The sequence below is a fragment of the Piliocolobus tephrosceles genome, chromosome 7, assembly GCF_002776525.5.
Source record: "Piliocolobus tephrosceles isolate RC106 chromosome 7, ASM277652v3, whole genome shotgun sequence".
Taxonomy (NCBI): Eukaryota; Metazoa; Chordata; class Mammalia; order Primates; family Cercopithecidae; genus Piliocolobus; species Piliocolobus tephrosceles.
In genome coordinates this window covers 52,986,982-53,009,062 of record NC_045440.1, presented here as the reverse complement: position 1 = coordinate 53,009,062, position 22,081 = coordinate 52,986,982, and the positions used below count along the sequence as shown (strand labels likewise).

At 37.8% G+C, this 22,081-nt stretch overlaps 1 protein-coding gene and 1 long non-coding RNA gene across 46 annotated transcripts in view; both read left to right on the top strand.

Moving 5' to 3' along the window:
* LOC111521074 overlaps positions 1-10,945 on the top strand; it is a 192,674-nt gene extending 181,729 nt beyond the window's left edge. Inside the window, exon 3 of the long non-coding RNA XR_002724862.1 lies at positions 10,900-10,945. This is a non-coding gene — a long non-coding RNA (uncharacterized LOC111521074). The remainder of the gene's footprint in view (positions 1-10,899) is intronic.
* ST18 (ST18 C2H2C-type zinc finger transcription factor) overlaps positions 1-22,081 on the top strand; it is a 312,735-nt gene that overhangs the window by 181,729 nt on the left and 108,925 nt on the right. For 32 of the 45 annotated variants that reach the window (XM_026456243.1, XM_026456226.1, XM_026456222.1 and 29 more), the window contains 3 exons: positions 10,900-10,945; positions 19,184-19,337; positions 20,119-20,226. The gene's annotated coding sequence lies outside the window, so the exon portion shown is untranslated. Of the gene's footprint in view, positions 1-10,899; positions 10,946-15,844; positions 15,886-19,183; positions 19,338-20,118; positions 20,227-22,081 lie in introns of all 45 variants that reach the window. The other 13 variants (XM_026456244.1, XM_026456232.1, XM_026456245.1 and 10 more) reach the window with 4 other exon arrangements.

Below are 22,081 nucleotides of genomic sequence, written 5' to 3'. Positions count from 1 at the left end.
AATGTGTTTCTATGCTGAGGAGAAAGAACCAGGAGAGATAAGAAGACAGAGAAGTTTTCAGATACAGAAGAAAGAAAAAGTAGATGAAGTAGGAAACAAATGTAAAGTGAGCCCAGTAAAGAACCCATCCTTAGAAAGATGGAGAGGAGGCCAGGCGCGGTGGCTCAAGCCTGTAATCCCAGCACTTTGGGAGGCCGAGATGGGCGGATCACGAGGTCAGGGGATCGAGACCATCCTTGCTAACACGGTGAAACCCCATCTCTACTAAAAAATACAAAAAACTAGCCGGGTGAGGTGGCGGACCCCTGTAGTCCCAGCTACTCGGGAGGCTGAGGCAGGAGAATGGCGGGAACCCGGGAGGCGGAGCTTGCAGTGAGCTGAGATCCGGCCACTGCACTCCAGCCTGGGCGACAGAGTGAGACTCCGTCTCAAAAAAAAAATAAAAATAAAAATAAAATAAAAAGAAAGAAGGAGAGGATCTCTTTTCTTCCTCTAAAACCAGAAGAAAGGAGGAATGCACACAGATTAAGACACCTTTATAAGCCTACAGATGAGATGTTAAGACTATTCAGAATTAATAGTCTCAAAATTTTCTGTAAAATGAGGTAGCAAAATTCTGTAGACTCAGTGTGAAACGATTTTAAACCACAAGTTCCTTTAATATGTTAGTTTTTGTTAATTTTTATATTTACATAGTATAATTAAAAAGAAAACATTCTATCTAACACTTAAGTTTTATATTATCATACATCAATTATATATAATTGATATTGGCATAGAAACTTAGAAAACTAAAAAACTAATGAGAACCACAAAAGCTAGCGATTTTTCCCTTGGATTTGAAACAGTCTTAAACAATTCATGCAATTAGAAAGGCTAAAGGGAAAGTGGAGGCTGGGCTTGGTGGCTCACGCCTGTAATTACAGCACTTTGGGAGGCCGAGGTGGGCGGATCACTTGAGCCCAGGAGTTCGAGACTAGCCTGGACAAAATGACAAAACTCTGTCTCTACAAAAAAAATACAGAAATTAGCCAGGTGTGATGCATGTGCTTGTGGTCCCAGCTAGTCAGGAGGCTGAGGTGGGAGGATTGCTTGAGCCAGGGAGGTCAAGGCTGCAGTGAGCCATGAGCATGCCACTGCACTCCAGTCTGGATGAGAGAATGAGATCCTGTCTCAAAAAAGGGGATTGGGATTGGGAAATGGAAACTGTTCTCCCCATCTGGGGTCATATAGAGAAAAAGTAGGAGGCGTGAGAGAAGGAAAAGCTTGCCTTCTCTAATAGAGACTACATGTTGGGGAGTTGAAAGTCATGCGTTTGGATCATAGCAGGCAGCTGATACACATCTGTTCTTAATTTGTGGGGTGTTTTTTTTTTTTTTTTTGTATTTTTCTTTTTTATAATGGAGTTAGAACTTCAACTGCTTGCATTCTCTTCACCTTTACCACCTCCACCCCATCTAGACTCATCTTCTCATACCCAGTTGACTGCCATGGTCCAAAAACTGATTTCCCTGTGTGATGCCAGCGCTGAAAGCTGTCCAAGAACTGCCTATCATTCTTAAAATAGCATGCAGGCATCTTACTGTGGTCTCTATGGTTCCACCTGTTTTCTTAACAGCTTTCTTGAGATATAATTCACATACCATACAATTTACCCATTTCAAGTGTACAGTTTAATGGTTTTTAGTATATTCAGGGTTTTGCATTCATCATCATGGTCAAGTTTAGAACATTTTTATTTCCCAAAAAAGAAACTCTGCACCCCTTATCTATCACCTTCCAAAGGGAAGATGCATCATCATCCTCCCAGCCCTGCGCAACTCATCTACTTTATGTCTCTATAGATTTGCCTATTCTGGGCATTTCATATAAATAGAGTCACATAATATGTGATCTTTTTGCCTGGCTTCTTTCACTTGGCATGTTTTCAAGGCTCATCCATGTTTTGGCATATATAAGTACTTCATTCCTTTTATCGGTATAGATATAGGAGGTACAAGTGCAGTTTTGTTACATGGATATATTGCACAGTGGTGAAGTCTGAGTTTTTAATGTCACCGTCATCCAAATAGGGTACATTATACCTATTAAGTAATTTCTCATCCCTCACCTACCTCCCACCCTTTCGAGTCTCCTATGTCTATTATTCAACTTTCTATGTCAATGTTCATACATTGCTCCTATTTATTAGTGAGAACATGTAGTATTTGACTTTCTGTTTCCAACTTACTTCCCTTAAAGTAATGGCATCTAGTTCCATTCATCTTGCTACAAAGGACATGGTTTCACTCTTTTCTATGGTTGAGTAGTATTCCATGGTGTATACGTGTATATGCACATGTGCGTTTAAGCCACATTTTCTTCATCCAGTCATCTGTTGATGGACAATTAGGTGGATTTCATGTCTTTGCTATTGTGACTAATGCTACAACAAACATACATGTTCAGGTACTTTTTGGTGTAATAATTTTTTTCCTTTGGGTAGATACCAGTGGTGATATTCTTGGATTGAATGGTAGTTCTGTTTTTAGTTCTTTGAGAAATGTCTTTGCTGTTTTCCATAGAGGTTGCACTAATTTAGTACTTCATTCCTTTTTATTGCTGAATAATATTCCACTGATTGGATATACCACCTCTTGTTTTCCTTTAATTGGTTGATAGACATTTGGATAGTTTCCAATTTTTGGTTACTGTGAATAACGCTGTTATGAACATTTGTGTACAATTTCTCAAGTAGACACGTCTTCGTTCTTCTTGGATATGTACCTAGAAGTCAATTGTTGGATTACATAATAACTCTATGTTTAACCATTTGAGAAATTGCCAGCTATTTTTCAATGTTGCTGTACATTTTACGTTTCTACTAGCAACATGTGAAGACTGGATTTCTTCACATCCTCTTCGACACTTGCTATTGTCAGTCTTTTTTATTTTAACCATCTTAGTGGGTTCACAGTGGTATCTCATCGTGATTTTAATTTGCATTTCCTTAATGACTAATGATGTTGAACATCTTTTCATGTGCTTAGTGGTCACTCTTCTTTGTAGAAATGTGTATTCAAGTCCTTTGCCCATTTTTGATTGGGTTGTCTTTTTATTATTGAGCTGTAATGGTTTTTTATTTATTCTAGATACAAGGGCTTTAACTGTTTACACTATGGCACATGGTTCTTGCATCCTTTCTTCAGTCAGCAAAGGTCATTCCTGCCTCAATGTGAAATAGCCCATCCTCTAGCCTACATTATTGTCCCATTTCATTTATCACTGCTTTCAACTGCATTGCATATTTATTGTTTCCTTGTTTTTGAGTTTGGCTCCCACACTGAAATATAATATCTGTGTTATCCATCCCTTCACCTCCATCACCCATGTTGTGATGATGATAGATTGTTTTGATCGAACAAATGGGCTTTAGTGCAAAAGTCCAATCCCAGTGCTACTCCTCAGGAGCTATGTGACCCCAGGCAAGCACTGAGATCCTCTGCATTTCAATCTCCTCACTTTAAAGATGGAAATAATTAATAGTTCCTGATTCATACATTTGTTATGCAGATTGAGTTAATATACATAAAGCATTTATAATAGTATTTAGTGTAAAGAAATAATAGAATAATAGAAAAAAATGAATATTTTTTAATGAATGCTTAACGAATCATCCTACTAACTCCATGTTCTCTTGAAGAAAATGAGCTGCTTAATCCTCAGAGATTTAATTACTCTCATCAACACAAGTCCTCGCCATGCCCACATTGGGGCATTCATGTGGACCACATACCTGTGGGCTTTGCCTAAGGACTGATCTCTTTTTGGATCATGGCATTTTACTGAATGTCCACTGTGCACCATGCTTTTTATCCATGGCATCTCATGCGATCCTTGCAGCTCTAGAGGGAGGATCTGTTTGTCCCTTTTAACAGATGAGGAACCTGATGGTGAGGGAGGTAACTGCAGTTCTGAAATTACAGAACAGCAGAGTTAGGATTCGAACGTAGGTTGGTGTTACTTGAGAGACAGAGTGTGTCACCGTTCTAACTCTGCTGAATCAGACAGTGCTCACAGTCTCCAATCATCCGTAAAGTATTTCCCAGGTCATTTATTGCTGTCCTCCGCAGCATACCAGTTTTATGATTTTTACAGTATTTCAGTGTTCCCATTATCTTAGCTCTTTTGACTGGTGTTCCAATAGTCTATCCAGGCTATCTCCTGTCTAATTCAGCACAAAAGCTCACATTCCCTAAGAGACCACCCTATCATTGTGGGTCTTTCTATGATTTTCTCAAAGAAAGAAATTCAGGTATCTTGCTTCCACTGCCATCTTAGCTAGAGCTACACAGCAGAAAGAATGTTGGTATCAGATATCGTTGTTTATTTATTTATTTTTTTTGAAAGGGAGTCTCACTCTGTTGCCCAGTCTGGAGTGCAGTGGCGCCATCTCGGCTCACTGCAACCTCCACCTCCTGGGTTCAAGCGATTTTCCCGCCTCAACCTCTCAAGTAGCTGGGATTACAGGCACCTGCCACCGTGCCCAGCTAATGTTTGTATTTTTAGTAGAGACGGGGTTTCACCATGTTGGCTAGGTTGGTCTTGAACTCCTGAACTCAAGAGATCCACCCGCCTTGGCCTCCCAAGGTGTTAGGATTACAGACGTGAGCCACTGCATTCAGCCCAGATACAGTTCTGAATACTAGCTCGTACTAAAAGAGTGACTTAAGTTTGCTCACCTTAAATTGGTAATAATAATGTGAACCTCCTTAGATTGTGGTGAGATTTAAATACCATAACTATGCAATGCCTAGTCCAATGCCTTTGTCAGTGGCAATGTATAGTGACTGCAGCAATTGCTGGAAGCCTCCTCCGATTCATGCTTACTTTTGCCTCCTTTAGACCATTTTAAAACATCATCTGCTATTTTCTACTTCCCACCACTGCCACTATTTAATCCAAGATCAGTATGTTGCTTAGCATATTCATTTATATTGTCATGATAAATAATATTTTATTTCTTCTATTTTCTTTTTATTTATTTCCTGGTATTTTCAGAACTACTCAGTTTAGTTTAGTATTTTCCTTTGGCATTTTTAATATGCCAATCACTCCTTTAATTGTAGCATATGATTGATCTGGCAGTGGCGGTCCTTCAGTGTTAATATCCCCTCCCCCTGCACCAAGCTGATAGTTGTTCTTATGTCGAAGATACAGTAATACTGCATAGGCTTTTTATCCATTTGTATTTTCTTAATTTGTAAAACTAAGCTCAACTTATGAGTAAACTGTTCATAAGATTATTTCCTACTTCACTAGTTTTCAGATATAACAAATAATACAGAATTACCTGGTTTAAGCTTCACATGTATGAGTCTTACAAATGAATTGGAACTGCATGTTTTCACCAGCATCACTTTTTGCTACAGGCTGTGGATATTTACTGTTTTATCTCTAAATATTTGGTCCATAGTTTTCCTAAAATTCAAATCACAGGATCAGGGGCCTCATCATACTTCCCTTTTTTCTTAATACAACAATTAGCAGCTGGTTCTCATGTGAATAGGCCATGCCCTCAGGAGCACCTTGCTTACAAAAGAGAAGCAGAGAAAAGAGCCCCCTTGCCCTTCCTGTAGGAGCTTCCAGTCTGGAGCTGACCATGAGCTCTGAATCAGGACTCCTCTGTGGGCTAGGGGCTACCATAGGAGCAGGTGTGGTTTCCTATTGGAACCCAGAGACCAGGTGTGGGGCAGGAGAAGTTCAGGAGATGAACTCTGGTTCATCTAGTTTACCACAAGGCAAGAATTTCCTTTAAGGAGCATTCTTTTTTTATTTTTATGTATTTTTTAAGTGGCATTCATCTGTGTCTTTTTTTTATTAATGCTTATTGCTTTTAAAACTTTTTATTTCCATAGGTTTTTGGGGAACAGGTGATACTTGGTTACATGAATAAATTCTTTAGTGGTGATTTGTGAGATTTTGGTGCACCCATCACCCAAGCAGTATACACTGAATCCAATTTGTAGTCTTTTATTCCTCACCCTCTTCCCACCCTTTCCCCCAAGTCCCTAAAGTCCATTATATCATTCTTATGCCTTTACATCCTTGTACCTTAGCTCCCACTTAGGTGTTAGAACATACAATGTTTGGTTTTCCATTCCTGAGTTACTTCACTTAGACTAATGGTCTCCAATCCCATCCAGGTTGCTGAGAATGCCATTAATTCATTCCTTTTTATGGCTGTGTAGTATTCTGTCACACACACACACACACACACACACACACACACACACACACACACACCACAGTTTCTTTATCCAGTTGTTGATTGATGGACATTTGGATTGGTTTCACATTTTTTGCAATTGCGAATTGTGCTGCTGCAAACATGCGTGTGCAAGTATCTTTTTGGTATAATGACTTTTTTCCTCTGGGTAGATACCCAGTAGTGGGGTTGCTGGATCAAATGGTAGTTCTGGCAGGGTGTGGCGGCTCATGACAGCACTTTGGGAGGCCGAGGCGGATGGATTATGAGGTCAGGAGTTCAAGACCAGCCTGGCCAAGATGGCGAAACCTTGTCTCTACTAAAAATACAAAAAATTAGGGATGTGGTGGCAGGCATCTGTAATCCTAGCTACTCAGGAGGCTGAGGCAGGAGAATCACTTGAACCCGGGGGGCGGAGATTGCAGTGAGCCGAGTTTGGTAATTCTACTTTTAGTTCTTTAAGAAATCTTCACACTGTTTTCCTTGGTGGTTGTCATTCACTTTGAAAGCACCTTGTATAAATTAGATCTTTAAAAGCTGGGATTCTGTAGTTCTTCTAAGGCACTTTTTGGGAATGCCTGTGCATGCTATTTTTTTGGAAAAATTTAACGTAGCCAAAAAATACATAATCTGTTACCTTGGACAGAAAACTAAGAAGGACTGGACGCAGAGTCAGGGAACAGAATGGTGGTTACCAGAGGTTGGGGTAGTAGGGATTGGGGAGATGTTGGTCAAAGGTGCAATGTTTCAGTTAGGCAAGAGGAATCAATGATAAATATTTGAGGTGATGAATGTGCAAATTAGCTTGATTCAATGATTCTGCATTCTATATACACATCACTTTGTATTCCATAAACATATAGTTATAATGTGTCAATATCCAATAACAAATTCGATTAAATTTAATTTACTTTAAAAAGAAAACCAAAAAGGTCAGATTCCCTCAGTAATTTGCCACAGCTAATGAGACACTGTGATCTAGAGAGAAGCCAATTGGCTGGTGAAAGCCAATGAAAATAATTACTTAAATTGGATAAGCATTGGACAAAACACCTGATATAAACTGTACTGACCTCTCATTGGTCATGGGAGACAACTATCAATCAGATGTTCAAATAACCAGAGGCACTTATTTAGTCTGAATCATTGTTAACTCTTGAAAGCCATCCAAGGAGAGAGGGATCAACTAGGATCTTGACATTCACAGTCAGGTTCACACCATGACAACAGAGTGTATGTCCATCCTAGATCTGTAGGATTAGGAATTCTTCTTCACTCAAACTACACACCCTGATGTTTGTACTCCTAGGGTAGAGTTTTTGTCAAACTTATCAGATTGTTCTCCCATGCTATCAAGAAATAAATTTGGCCTCCACATCTGCAGGGAGATTTTTATTTTATTATCTCTTTGATTTATACAACAGAAATAGATTCACTATTGGAGTGGCATTCACTATACACCCCTCTCCACTCACTGAGGACTCCACTGGTTTATACAAACATTCTCCAGAAGAATAGGTGCTTAATGAAGATTTGAGTACATAAATTAATGAATTAATTAAATAATAGTGTTCTATACCAAGAGGGTTAGTTACACTGCTATTAATCACATTTTTTTGTTTGTGATATTATTATCCTCTTGTATTTAGATGAGACTGATATTTTAAAGTAGCTTTTTAAAATAAATATCTGTGGAACAGCAAAAACAAGTAGGTAGCAGTGAGAATTCAGAAGGGACACATTCTTTTAAAATCTTTCTCATGTGCTTACATTCTCCCAGCTTTACTGGAGAACTAGTTGATAAGTTCATGTTTAGAACACTAACTAGTCCTTTCTGAACTGAGCAGATCACTGCTAAAGCACCTAACTTCTGCTTTGTGAATGACTTGCTGCTTAGAGAAGCACCCTCCATCTCTTTACTGAAAGATATTCAGCAGATGTTTTATTCTATAATTTATCTTATTATTTCCTTCTTCCTGAAATATGTATTCCTGTGAACAATATTGCAAAATACCCTTGTAACAGCTTTATCACAGAGATATTTATGTGAACAGCAATGCAAATATATTTTTAGTATTAGACTAAAATGTTTCCATCCTCCAAGAAGTTTTCAAGATAATGTGTTCTTCAAAATAGCAATGATCAACAAAGAACACCTCATATACCACTATATATATAAGAAACTCGTTGCACCATTTGGAAAGTAAGTCAGAATTTACTAGGGCTGATAAAAATATTGAATGTCTCAAGGAAATTTGCATCTTTGCTTGATATTTAAATTTGTTTTTATAATATAATTTGTAATTAATTCATTCCCATATTTTATTTGCTTTTGGCAAGTTTAAATATTGTGCAAACTCTTAGATTTGTAATTTGTGAGCTTATATTTGATAATGGCACCTTGAATGAAGAAGTACATAATTGCCGTTTCTTTCTTGATATGAATGGCTTCATCTGAAGGGAAGATCAAGTTCAATAAGCTATAAAGTGGATCTGAGAATGTATTTCAATGATGGGCCAGAACATTCACTTTTTATCTGTTCCTTTCTATCGTAGAGTATTAAAACCAGAGCAAATAAATAGCTCAAAAATAAAGTGGAAGCGCTTCTGCTCTATGTGGGTATATTTAGCTTTTGGGGGTTGGAATTCTTCAACACATTTAATATTGAATACCTAAGAAGTAGTTTTCAAAGTATGCTCTGCAAACTTATCAGCACCAACATCATCTGGGAACTTAGAAATGCACATTCTCATGTCCCACCACGGATCTACGGAATGCATAGCCTGGGCTTTCACAAGCCATCCAGGAGATTCTGATGTCGTTGATGATCCAGAGCCACTGCTCTGACACCTTGCTGTTCAGTGCAGTCCATGGAGCAGCAGGAGCACCTGGACCCTTGTGAGAACCTCAGAGTGTTGGCACCAGAACGTGCCACTTAAGAAGCCACCCAGCCGGGCACTGCGGCTCATGCCTGTAATCCCAGCACTTTGGGAGGCCGAGGCTGGCGGATCATGAGGTCAAGAGATCAAGACCATCGTGGCCAACATGATGAAACCCCGTTTCTACTAAAAATACAAAAATTCACTGGGCGTGGTGGCATGCACCTGTAGTCCCAGCTACTCATGTGGCTGAGGCAGAAGAATCGCTTGAACCCGGGAGGCAGAGGTTGTGGTGAGCCGAGATCATGCCACTGCACTCCAGCCTGGCCACAGAGCAAGACTCCATCACAAAAAAAAAAAAAAAAAAAAAAAAAGCTGCCCAGGTGATTCTGATGCATATTAACGTCTGAGAGCCAGTGTTCTAAAATTTTAAGATTTAGAGTGAGGAACTTACCAGTGAGACGGTATCCTTTACTCAGAGGCATTCTGGAAGCTAGGAAAGTGGAACTCAGTGTATGCTTACTGTTTGGACATCCCTCTCAGTTACCTCTGGAATTAAAAGGAGGGAAGAGATGCTTAAACTTCTAGTTGCCACGGTAAAAAATATATAAGGGCCCACTGTGTCTGCATTATGGGATGGAAAGCAGAGCCACTATATGGATAAAAGAGCTATTATCTGGGTAACAAACTGTATATATATGCATACATACACATACATATATATAATTTCCCACAGTGATCTAGACATATTAGGTCAAAACATAGCTTTCAAGTCCAACTTTTTTGTGTGTGGAACTTGCAATTTTCTAATTCACTTTTCATGTACAAGCAATGCTAAGATATTTTGGGGATCTTTTTCTTTTAGGTTGTTTTTTACCTTGAATCAAATTTTCTGCAGTATGAATTTTTCCAGAAGTCTTTTTACTAGTGGTAGAAGTTGCAAACTTTTGAGGCTATCCTTCCACCCTATAGGGTGATTGTTCTGGTGTCAAGGCATCAGTGAGACAAAGCTTTCTGTGGAGATGGTGAAGTTCGCCTGTTTCCAAGGGTTCGGCACTGTTTTATATCTACTAGTGGTGAACCCAGGGAGCTGGGAGGAAGAACAGTAGCTGACCAAGTACAACCTTCTTTGTAAAAATATTTTTAGCGTGGAAACACATGAGAATTAAAGGATTTTTTTTAAAAATCCCTTTGAAATCTTTACACATCATGCCCCCACCCCGTATGTAAATGGGACTGTCACTCCTGTGTTTGTCCACAGCTAGAGTTCCAGATGAACCAGTGTAGTGTGCAATGACAGGAACAGCTGACTCATTAGTAGAGAGCAGTGAAAGGTAATTAACCCTGGGAAAAGTACAGCTGCCGTGCGGGCTGTTCCTTTCTGTAGGATCTGATTAGAAATTAGTGTTAAACCACTGATTCTTTTTTTTTTTTTTTTTCCAGAAAAGGCTGTCATTGATAATTCACTTTCACTCTCAGGTGTGTCCCTAGAAAAGGTTCTCAAATGTACTTATGAACAAAAGGGCTCAAATCTAAAAAGCATTTTCTGATAACAGTAGACACCTGTTTTTCTCATTAAGGCAGAGTTCTTTCAAATGAATATTGTTTGACTATTGAAGATCGGTAATACCTTAACCCATATTCTAATAGTCAGCATGGAAATTACTTGAAAGGATTGTTTTATACAGTTAATAAGCTGTAGATCAATACCATTTAATTATGTTTTTTTTTGTTTTTCTTTCCATTTTTCCTCCTCCGATGCTTTTCCTCAGGAGTGATGGAAACTCTCCAGTTCAGATCCAGTAGCTTTTAGGGAAGGTAAGTAAAATCTATTTAAAAATAAACTTTTCCCCCAAAGAAAAAGAATCTCCAACTTTTCAACATCCATCAAAAACCTGAGAAGTTAAGGAACTTCATTTTAGAGGACCAGAAAAGATGCTTGCTTTGGTTTCTGTTGGTGTCCTCATGGTAATTTGGGTTATATTCATATAGATTTTTGAGGAGTGTTCATACCTGATCATCCTAATTCATAACTTCATATGTCTGATATTAGGGGCATTAATATGTAAGACATTCAGAATTAACATGTATGATTTAAAAATGTGGTAGACAGGATAAAGTACCCTCCCCCCAAAATATCCCTGAAATCCCTGAAATCTGTGAATATGTTATCTTGCATGACAAAAGGGATGTGATTTAATGACGACCTTTGAGATTATCTTGTTTATCTAAAAAAGGCCAACTAATCACATGGTCCTTCAGAAAAAGGCCAAGGAATGAGCTGGGGAGATGAGATGTGAGTGGGACTCAACATTACCCAGCATTGCTGGTATTGAAAATGGAGGAAGCAGGCCATTCACCGAAAAAGGAATGGGCTGTGGAAGCTGGGAATGGCTCTCAGTTTACAGCCTGCAAGAAAACAGGGAACTCAGTGCTATGACAGCAAGGAACTGGATTCCACCAACAGCCCAATGAGTGAGGAAATGCATTCTCCCTTGGAACCTCCAGAATGGAATGTAGCTTAACTTGGTTTTAGTCTGGTGAGACCATACCAGAATTTGGACCTCTAAAACTGTAAGATAACACCTTTCTGCCTTTTTAAGCCATCAAATTTGTAAAAATTTGTTACAGCAGCAATAGAAAACTAATACATGAAATAAGCCCCCAATAGATGGGACATATTTTGCAGCTGGCAATCTAAATCCTATGAGTAAATTCCTGTATTTGAGTAAAGAGAAAATGTTCTTGAGAGGCTAAGATTGGTAGTCTGTAAGAATTGGAATATTGATTTTGTCGATTAGAATGACGGTTATTGCCAACTCAGAGAGTTCTGTTTTCTACTTTGTGACACCCTCCTTCCCCAGAAATTCTTTATATGATATATTTGTAAATGCAATACCTGTGTCACCCAAGGTACCAATGAGTACACGCTTTATTGGACTTTTTAGTGAGTCCACGTTTACCATGGCTGAGTGGAATGGAACATTGAGGGACAGAAGGCCAGGTCTCTGCTGCAGAGACCTGACAGTCAAAGAATGCCGAGCCTAGTGTTTGAAAGCAGATGGTGGCCATGTGAATCCTGGTTCTACCTCTTTCTACCTGTGTGAACCCCGGGTAAGGTGGTGAGCTCAATTTCCTTCCCTTTTCTCATATGTAACATCAATAATACTTCACCATAGACGTGCTAAGATGACTAAGTAAGAAAGCACATACAAATTCTCATAAGAATGCCTATCACTCTGTGAGTTTGGTAAAGGTGAGGTGTATTTATTTAGAAAATACTGTGTTGCCTCATCATTTTGATTAAAAAAAAATTGGTTTTGTCTTTACTTACGGTGAGTGCCATTTTCTGTTCCATACAAAAGTCATCAGTATGAATATATGAACATACATTGCTTAAAATAAATGTAGGTGCACGATAGTCAGGCCAGTCTGGAAAATATAAGTGAGAAAAGTGAAGTCTAAGAACTAGGGACTGTGTTATAGTTTAAATGAGTTGAAGATCTTCCTATATAGTTTTCTTTCCAAATCTGGAAAAATATGACTATTATTTCTATTTTACATTTGACTTTTATTCCTGAAAAAGGATCCATTTAAATCATAAACCATAACTTTTCATGTAAATGAGATAAAAGTAGACATTTGAAAAAATCTGACCGTAAAATCTATTTCACTTCACACTTGCTCTCCCTTGCATGTTGGGAGCTGCATGTGGGAGCTCATGAGAGAAGACAAAATTGTAAATTCTTCTTAACTGGCATGGCAATCAAACAGATAAAATCTATAGTATTCCAGATGCTAAAATATCTGGGTTGTTTTGTATTGAAATCAATTAACAATTATCTCAAGCATCTGGAAAGTGTTATTTTTCACTTATTTCAATTCAATTCAATAATAATGTATTGAGCACCTATTATGGCCACAAAATTATGTTGCATCAAAAGGTCAACAATAGAGCCCTTTGCTTCCATGAACCCACACCAGCCCAGGGAAGGGAAACTGGACCTAGACAAGCTAAAATCAGGCAGAACATAGTCATCAAGATGAGAGTGCCATCAAAACACTATTGGAATACAGAATTCTGGGCGATGCTGTCAACCACAATATGAATGACAAATCACATTTCAGCAGACAGATCTTGCAGTTCTGACGCTAAAGGAAAAAGTTCCTTTGAAATGTAGAAATGAAATCATCAAATTCAAAACATTTCACTTTAGGTATCTAATTTGACCATCAAGTCCCTGACCCTCTTGTAACTATATAAAAATATGGCTTTAATTCATTGTTTAACAAAGCCAAGAACAATTTCAACCATTGGTGTCCTTTCAGTTGGTCTTTGGGGACATTGCTTTATCCTAGTCATAGTTCTCTGAATCTCTCTAGGGATGAATTTTTCAGGAATCATCATCTTCTGGAAGCTTTTCCAATCTGGTCTAAGTCTGTGTTCCCATTGTTCCTTCTGCCTCCCTCTGTAATAATACCTTGCACATAATATCAGAATATTCAACTTCCTGGTTTGAACTCTTGAGAATAAGAATTGTGCTTTACGTATCCTTTTATGCCCACTGTCTAGCTTGGCAATCCATAGATTTCTTCTCAATATGTGTGTACTGAACAAATAATGAGTAAATTCTTAGGAGAATAATACTCGTATTTTTTAAAAATCTGTATTAAATTAAACACTGTAGTGAGAATACAATCCAAGGATCATTCTGCAAAAATCCAGTGCCTCATTGGCCTCCACAATTGAGTTGTGTCGTTTGCTTTGCAAATTTCTGTATATTCTCGCATTCCATATTTCATAGTCAGATAATAAAGATAAAGAACTATATTTTATCTTAATTCAAATGTACAAAATATGAGGAAGATTTTATGAAAAACAAACAGTTACTGTTGGGAAAAATAGCAGACTTTTTGAAAACATTCTAAAGAACCTCTAAAGATAGATAAGGAAAATGGAAAATGTCTAAAGCTATCAAGTACATTGTGTAATAATCTATATAATGAAATAGCTTAAATAGAGAAAATTCCCTTTACATAAGAAAAAGCTTTATTTGTGAATCAACAAGTGCTCTTTGAACTTTATTAAAAATGTTTTGACATTATCAGGTTGTTTAGTATAGATTTACTGAAAATAGCACATTTAGTTGCAACACAAGCCTTGAAGTTAAGTGGTTAGTTTAATAAAACAGAGTTTCCATAGTTACCACAGGAAAACAGAGAATAACTTTTATTTCTTTGGAAGCCAGGAAGGGGCTTTAGAGAAAAGATTAAGCAAACAGACCCAGGCAGGTTCATTATGTGGAGCTTCATACCTGATTGGTTTTTTAAAAGAGGAAACTTAATATTACAGAAAATTAAAGTTTTCCCACTAAAATCTATGGAAGCACATTAAGAAGTGTGAACATTTCCTTTCTCTAGGTGTTTCCAAGTAGATTCTGGGTTACAGGGAAAGCTAGTTTAATCCAGCATCTCTGTGAGATGCGTTTTTTGTTCATAGTATTTTGTTAATAAACCTTGTAAACAAGTGGTTAAAAATGCCACCCCAAAGACAGCAATGCATTGCTCTGCTTGACAAATCAAGCAATCTTAGATCTAACTTTACTATTCATGGTCAACGTTTTGTTGAAAGGCCTGATGGAAGGGAAATTGAAATCCATGCTAGTGAAGATGTCGCCTTGTGCCAGCTTCATTGTTTTCTCAGTTTAGCATGGAGATGTGCTCTCTCTGAGTGTTAATGGAGGTCACTGTTGCTCTGTCCTTTGCTGCATCTAACCCAAGGAGTTCTTCACAGTTGACTGTTGAGAAACAAAATGATGTGGTTTCTAGTATCTCACCTTCAGCTCGCCAGCCTTTAAAGCAGCAGTGATTAACAGGACTTTTACAAAGTTTCTATGTAGTTACAAGGACAGTTTCAATCTTCTGTCATTTTTTTGCATTAGCTATGATTATGCTTTTACCACAAAAATGCATTTGTTTTAAAGGTAACAATACAGACTGGGAGAATAGCTTATGTTTCATCTATATTTATCAGCACTCACTGTACATTTGTGTCTTCATTACCAGGAAATATTAAGGGACATTGTGCCATCTATTCCTGTTTACAGTTTATTATGCAGAGATAGGAAACACTTAGCATGTAAAATGAATGTAGAAATTATTCCTGGATAGAAACACGGACATTTCCCACTCGTTGGCTCTTTCTCCTCCATCACCGGATCAGAGTGTAATTGTCAGTAATCAGGCCTGCTTGCTGCTGATAAAACCACTCTGAATGCTAGCAGCCTTCTTTGTGTGATGACTCAATTATTCCAGAAGTGCCTCATCAAATCTGCCCCATCAGCTGGGCTAATAAATAAGGAGAAGAAACTGGCCCCCCAAAGCAAATTATAAATCCATTTGCATTAACCATTTCGCTGGTCCATGATCTAGGCAGAAATAAGCATGGCAGATTGTGTTAAGCTTATTTGAATATGTTTATAATGTTTACAGCATGCAACTTTTTTTTCCCACAAGGTGTTAGAATTATCAGTCATGAATGGCATCTAAATGCAGTTATGTTAATTACAGCAAGGCTTTAAGTATCTTTGAGGGCTATTTTGTTACTTAAATCAGGTGAAAGTTAAATCATCTTGCAGAGAGAAATATAGGTCTTGCATAAGTTATTGGAATTGCTTCAGAGCTTAAGGAGAAGAGATCTGTGTTTTATTTTTACAGGGACTGGAAGGACAAATACAAACACTGTTATGCCTACTAGTGTAAGTGCAATTACTTCATATCTATCACAGTGAGAACCGGAAGTTATTGTGATGCTCTGGATGACTTCAACAATCTGCAAAAGCAAAAATTGCATTTTTCTGGGAGCCTATGAGAGATTCCCTGTACTGAAAATTCTTTGAAAGGTTCTTAAGGCAGATATTTCAAAACTGGGCAAACTAGTAAAAATCATTTAAATTCATCCACAGAAATTGTATGCATTGACAAATTTTATTCTTTTAAAATGACAAGCTACACTGAATAACAAGAAGTTTTGTGTGTATATTTACAGCAATCACTCGGGGAAGCAAAAAATGTTAAAAGGTGATCATGAAAAGTAGTCTGTTTGCTAATATCAAATAATTCATCTTGTTGAATATGCAATGATTTAAAATCTGAGACATCCTCCCTAAAAGTAAGCGAGATACCACTGATACTTTGCCATGGGAATTGTTTATCCTGCAGAGTGGTTCCAATTTTGCTGAAGCTCTTGTTTCTACTCCTGCTGTGATCAGGGGCCTAATTCTGGGCTGGTGGTAAAAGTGAAGTTTATGGCCAACGAAGAGTATTTGTCTTTGCCTAAACATCTTAAATGAAATTCAATGCTTATCTTCATTTGCTCCAGCCAACGAAGCATATGCCCTAATATCAACCTGGAAAGCTAGGCAGAAGAAAGTCATTTTTGATGGCATAAATATAAAGTAGCAAAAGGCTTACATAATTTTTGTTCATCAACTTCTAAATATATAATCTCTTGCTATGTTGAAAATACCAATTCTGCAGCTGATTGATGAGGAACTCCAAAATAAAGGGTTTAAGTTTTCATTAGAAATGTAATGGAGCAATATGGGTTATACAAACTTGACTATAACTTAAAGTATCATACTGACTAATATAAAAATAAAGCTAGAAACTTGGGACTGTAAAGAACTTGCTTAACATTCAAAAAACTGAGCCAGGCAAGGTTAATCCCCTCTTTTTCATCATTCCAACTAACAAATAATTGGTGAAGATATTAACGTTAGAAGAGCGATTAAGAACTCAATCTGTTGTAAATTGTGGAGATAGGGCCTCAAGGGATAGCAGTACTAAGGTAAATGTGCTAAAATTTTTATGTTTACTTATTTTAAAAAAAACAAATCTCAGAGTGGTCTTTGGAGTCCGTATCAACATTCTGAACTTCTGAGAGGATGCTGTGGTTTATATCAGAACCACAGAATGTTCTGGTTCCCATGGTATGCAAGTTCCAAAATGAAATTGGTGATGCTGATGACCTTGGATTAGTTACTATAGTACAAGGCTATGAGTGCTACATACATTTCATATTAAACTCATTTGCTGTTTCAACAAAGTTTTCCCTTTGACTTTAGTTCTGAGGACTTAAAAAAAATTACAACCTTTGAAACCATAAGTACATTTTTTTTTTTTTTTTTGAGACAGAGTCTCACTCTGTTGCTCAAGTTGGAGTGTAGCGGTGCGATCTTGGCTCACTGCAACCTCTGCTTCCTGGGCTCAAGTGATTCTTGTGTCTCAGCCTCCCAAGTAGCTGGGATTACAGGCATGCACCACCACACTTGGCTAATTTTTGTATTTTTCGTAGAGACAGAGTTTCACCATGTTGGCCAGGCTGGTCTCGAACTCCTGGCCTCATGTGATCCACCTGCCTCGGCCTCCCAAGTGCTGGGATTACAGGTGTGAGCCACCACACCTGGCCAATGACCCATAAATAAATCTATGATTGTCTACTTTGGGGATACAATTAACATGTATATCATTATCAGTTTAGGTCATTCATTCTACCTGAAAAAATATAATCTGATATACTCTGTTTTTGAAGAAAGTAACACACCAGACTCATTACCTTGTAGCACAGGTTTAAAGAATTGTCTTTCTCAGAAGTACTACTCACCCATTAAGCAGCCGTAAAGGACTGAGAGTCCCTAATTATTGGCAGATAGTAAAGTGGACAAATGTAGTCCTTCGTGATGACTTCATTTAACAAGCGAACCCGTGTCATCATCAGAGAGCACACTTAAGAATTGGGTAGCCCATTAGGGTACTAACACCTTGCTTGTCATATTGTTTCCTTTTTTAAGATTCCTTTTTCATTAAAAATGAGTTTCAACGCAGAAGTATTCATCTAAGCAGGCGGGGGCTGAAACTAACTGTTACAAATTCTGAGAGCTCTATCAAGATTCTAAGTCTTAGGTTAACTGCCTTCAAAAATATGTATACTGCATGAATATTTTGGTAAGGCCTTAACTCTCATAACATACTTAAGATCAAACACAGAAAAGTATGGCAGTTAAGACAAATGGTTTTTTTAAAGGTATCTCCTTGATCTAATAGGGCACATGCAGGGGCTAGAGGGATCCCATGTCAGTGGCAGATTCCTTTTGGTATCTGCCAAGGGTGTGCTTCCCAACAGCAGGTGGGTGGAGTTATTAATGACAGACACATGGATGGAGAGCCTCTGCAGGGCTCCTCGTTCCCATTTGTATTTTGGTGTGCTTAGACTTCATGAGCTCTATTGTGTCAAATCATATTTCTAAACTTATATTTTGTCAGTGCCCTCTGTGCACTTCTCCAAGCCGATCTCAGCTGTGCTGCCTTCACTCTCTTCCCCAGGGAGGGGAGCCACGGCAGATGGGGTTAGGGCAGAGGGCTGATGCATCTGACAGCAAACGGCCGGGCTGTTGAGTGGAAGCTGTGAGCGTCAGGAAGCTACTTTTCCCCTGAGAACCAACTAACCACTGAAGAAAGTTGAAAATGAGCCCTTTGAGAAATGCTATTAAAAGTAGTAAAAAATTGCAATTGTGCAGATGATGTGCTGCTGTGTGCTTATTCGAATGCTAATGAGTTTGACATTAGGGAACTCAGAGGCTTTACAGCTACTCCCTTATGTGATTCAGTTCTTTATTGGCAATCTTTGAGAAAATAAATGGAAAATGTATTGCTAATAAATACATAACACGATAGGGTATTAGACAAAAAGCCATTACTTTCAGGATTTAGAAAGAGCTTTGTTTGCCAGTGTGACTGTTTTCCAGGATCTTTTGTTTTAGGTTAGTGTATGGCAAACAAAGGGGAATAGGCAGGTGGAAAGCTTCAGAACTCTTTCTGAACTGAGGGTGCAATAGAATAGGCCAAAAACATTTGGAGAGAAAGCCACTTTTTTTTTTTTATTTGCAATCAAACACAAACTAAGAATTCCCAAGCTCCTGTGCTACTTTTCAATTCTCACATCATGTGCAGTAATCTGCTCTATCACTTGAGAATTTTATCTCCATTTTTCCACAGGAACTATAGTTGCTGACTTGAGTTGAAGAAGCATCTACTTAATGTCTGGTCAAATCCTACAAGAAATACAGAAATCTATGATTAAAAAGCTGAGCACTTTGATATACTGCAAAGGGTAGAGAAGGCAGGACGGCAGAAATCTTCTGCAAGGAAGGTTGGTGGCTTGTGTTTTAAAACATCAGAACTGCCAGACATAAACATTTTAAATGTACATGGATATATGTGGTATTTGCATAAATTAGTTCCTGTAGTATGTTGAGTGCACCACACTGAATTTCAAAGTTTTCTCTCAAGGGCCAAATGGCCTGATGAAAACTGATTCCGTGCTCATCCCCGGGACCAAGTAGAGGTGAGGCAGCTCTGGTGTATGATGACTGAACACAGAGTAAACCAAGGGCAAATCGTTTCATTGGACAAAAAGTTAAAGCATTAGCAAAAGGATTAGTATCATGTTATGATGGTCTCATTAAAAAGAACCCTAAGTAACAAAAGAATACATTTTGGATCTGCCTTTTGTGACAGCTTGAGTATAGTACATTCCAAATCTTTTCTAAACTTTTTATTTGGTGGTTAAAAATAAAAATAATAGTAATGATCATTGAGAGTCCCTCTTATCTAACTTCCCAACTAAATTGAAGAAGTAATACAGAGATAAGTAGATGGATAGATAGATAGATAGATAGATAGATAGATAGATAGATAGATAGTTTGGTAATAAAGACAAAAATAAATTTGGCCTACCTTAAAAAATAAAAAAACTATTTTTCCCATTGATACATAGTTTAAGAATTGTCATTCTATTTGTACTCTAGTACAACCAAACTATAGGTAAGTGTCAACACTTTGTTGATTGTTCACTTAAGTGTTTATTGCTGCTCTTCTATTTATTTGTCCAGCCTGATATACTTTTCTTGTTTGATTTCTTATCTCAACAGAATGAATTTCAGGATTTATCACTAAATCAGACAAAGTCATTTATTTAGTACCCCTGACACAGCAGGGCAAACTGAGTTGGCATACAAGTTACCTGGAGAAAAAGAGAGGTAAGGTGACATTTTTATTTATTAAAAAGTAGAATACATTGAAAGAAAGTGAATTCAATCAAAGAATTTATATGAAAGCTCTCCTCTACAACAGATCTTTCTCTGTGGATTTGCTTACAAATTTATTGTTAGTGCTGAATTTAGAATTGTGATTTTTTTCAGAAACACAGCTATTTAATATTTTAAAATATTAAATAGGCAAAGTCCTCTGAGCCTACAGCCCTTTTCATATTGATTGGTATGTGTTATTCACACATGTTTGCCTTTAAAGAAAGTTTCTTTGTTAAAATGTTTTTCTAAATCCAGTTTACATTCATTTGTGTTAGAAATTAGTTTGTTTATGGATTAAGAGTAAATAAGCGAGATTTTTAAAAGCACAATGTTTTAAAAAGTACTGTGGATGACTTCTGGAGTGAATTTATGCAAACACTAAAAAGTAAGGAATTGGATTATTCTTGAGAAAAATCTATTTCAAATGATCTATCCCTATATGAAGGAGCTTGATTTCTAACATTGACATATTTTGCAACAGATGCATCTCAAAATATCAGCAAGAAAAAAATTTTAAAGACCCTTTTAGTGTGTTACTTGCCCCGAGTTATCTTTAAACTGGGCATATTAAAAATATATATCAAAAAGCAAACCGTCTTCTAAAACATAAAGCTGGAGATTGTCCCCTAATGTCACAAAGCTGTGACTCTGAGGCCGTGGTACGGCGACTAATAGAAATCCTTGGCACAAGTTGGTTACTTAAGGGAATAATAGGACTATTTGCTGGAGTCGTTTGGCAAAAAGACACCAACACATGGCTTTAGTTTATATTCAGCATTGCCATTTGCACAAAGTTGCAGGATGAAGTCTACACCAGCAGTGACAACTCAGAAATCAGAGAGAATGAAAACCAACCATTCACCTTACGATGCTACCCAAGCCTGTTTCAGGTCTCAGATTTCTTTACAGCAGTGTATTTCTTTGTTTTATTTTTATTTTTATTTTTGAGACACAGTCTCGCTCTGTCACCCAGGCTGAAGTGCAGTGGCGCCATCTCGGCTCACTGCTAGCTCCACCTCCCGGGTTCACACCATTCTCCTGCCTCAGCCTCCCAAGTAGCTGGGACTACAGGTGCCCGCCACCACACCTGGCTAATTTTTTGTATTTTTAGTAGAGACGGAGTTTCACCGTATTAGCCAGGACGGTCCCGATCTCCTGGCCTCATGATCCACCTGCCTCGGCCTTCCAAAGTGCTGCGATTACAGACATGAGCCACTGCACCCGGCCTAAGGCAGTGCATTTCTAAGAAACTCTAGGAAATTTCCTTTGAAAATCATCTCCTCTGAGGGGAACGTGCCTACACATAGCCCTCAGGAAGATCTGCTTCCCAGAAAACTGTACTTAAAATGACAGCGGACTGAATCTAGGTTTTCCTTTGAGTTTGGTATTTACAGGGGTAGGAGTGATTAGGGGAGACAAGGAGAAAGATCATAAATCCAAAGTGCACACATCCTTTGATTCTTCAGCTCTCTATATAGAACCAAAGACAGTACAATAAGAGGTATATGAGAACAGAGCATTGAAATCAAGAATAGTGTGCAAATAAAAGATGAAAAGTTCTGAAAATTATAAATATGTCATCACAGATGGCATAAAAAAGATATGGTTTTGTTAGAATTTAATTTTTTTAAAGTTTACTTTCTGAATTTATTCCTATTCTTCCTGAGTTATTAATAAATGTATGAAAACAAAACTAGAAAAATAAGAGGAAGGGAAGAACAGAGAAAAAACATACTTAAACATTCTTAGTATTCCTCTTCACAAGTCAACTAGCATCCTCTTAGTACTGCAGCTCATTTTTCCC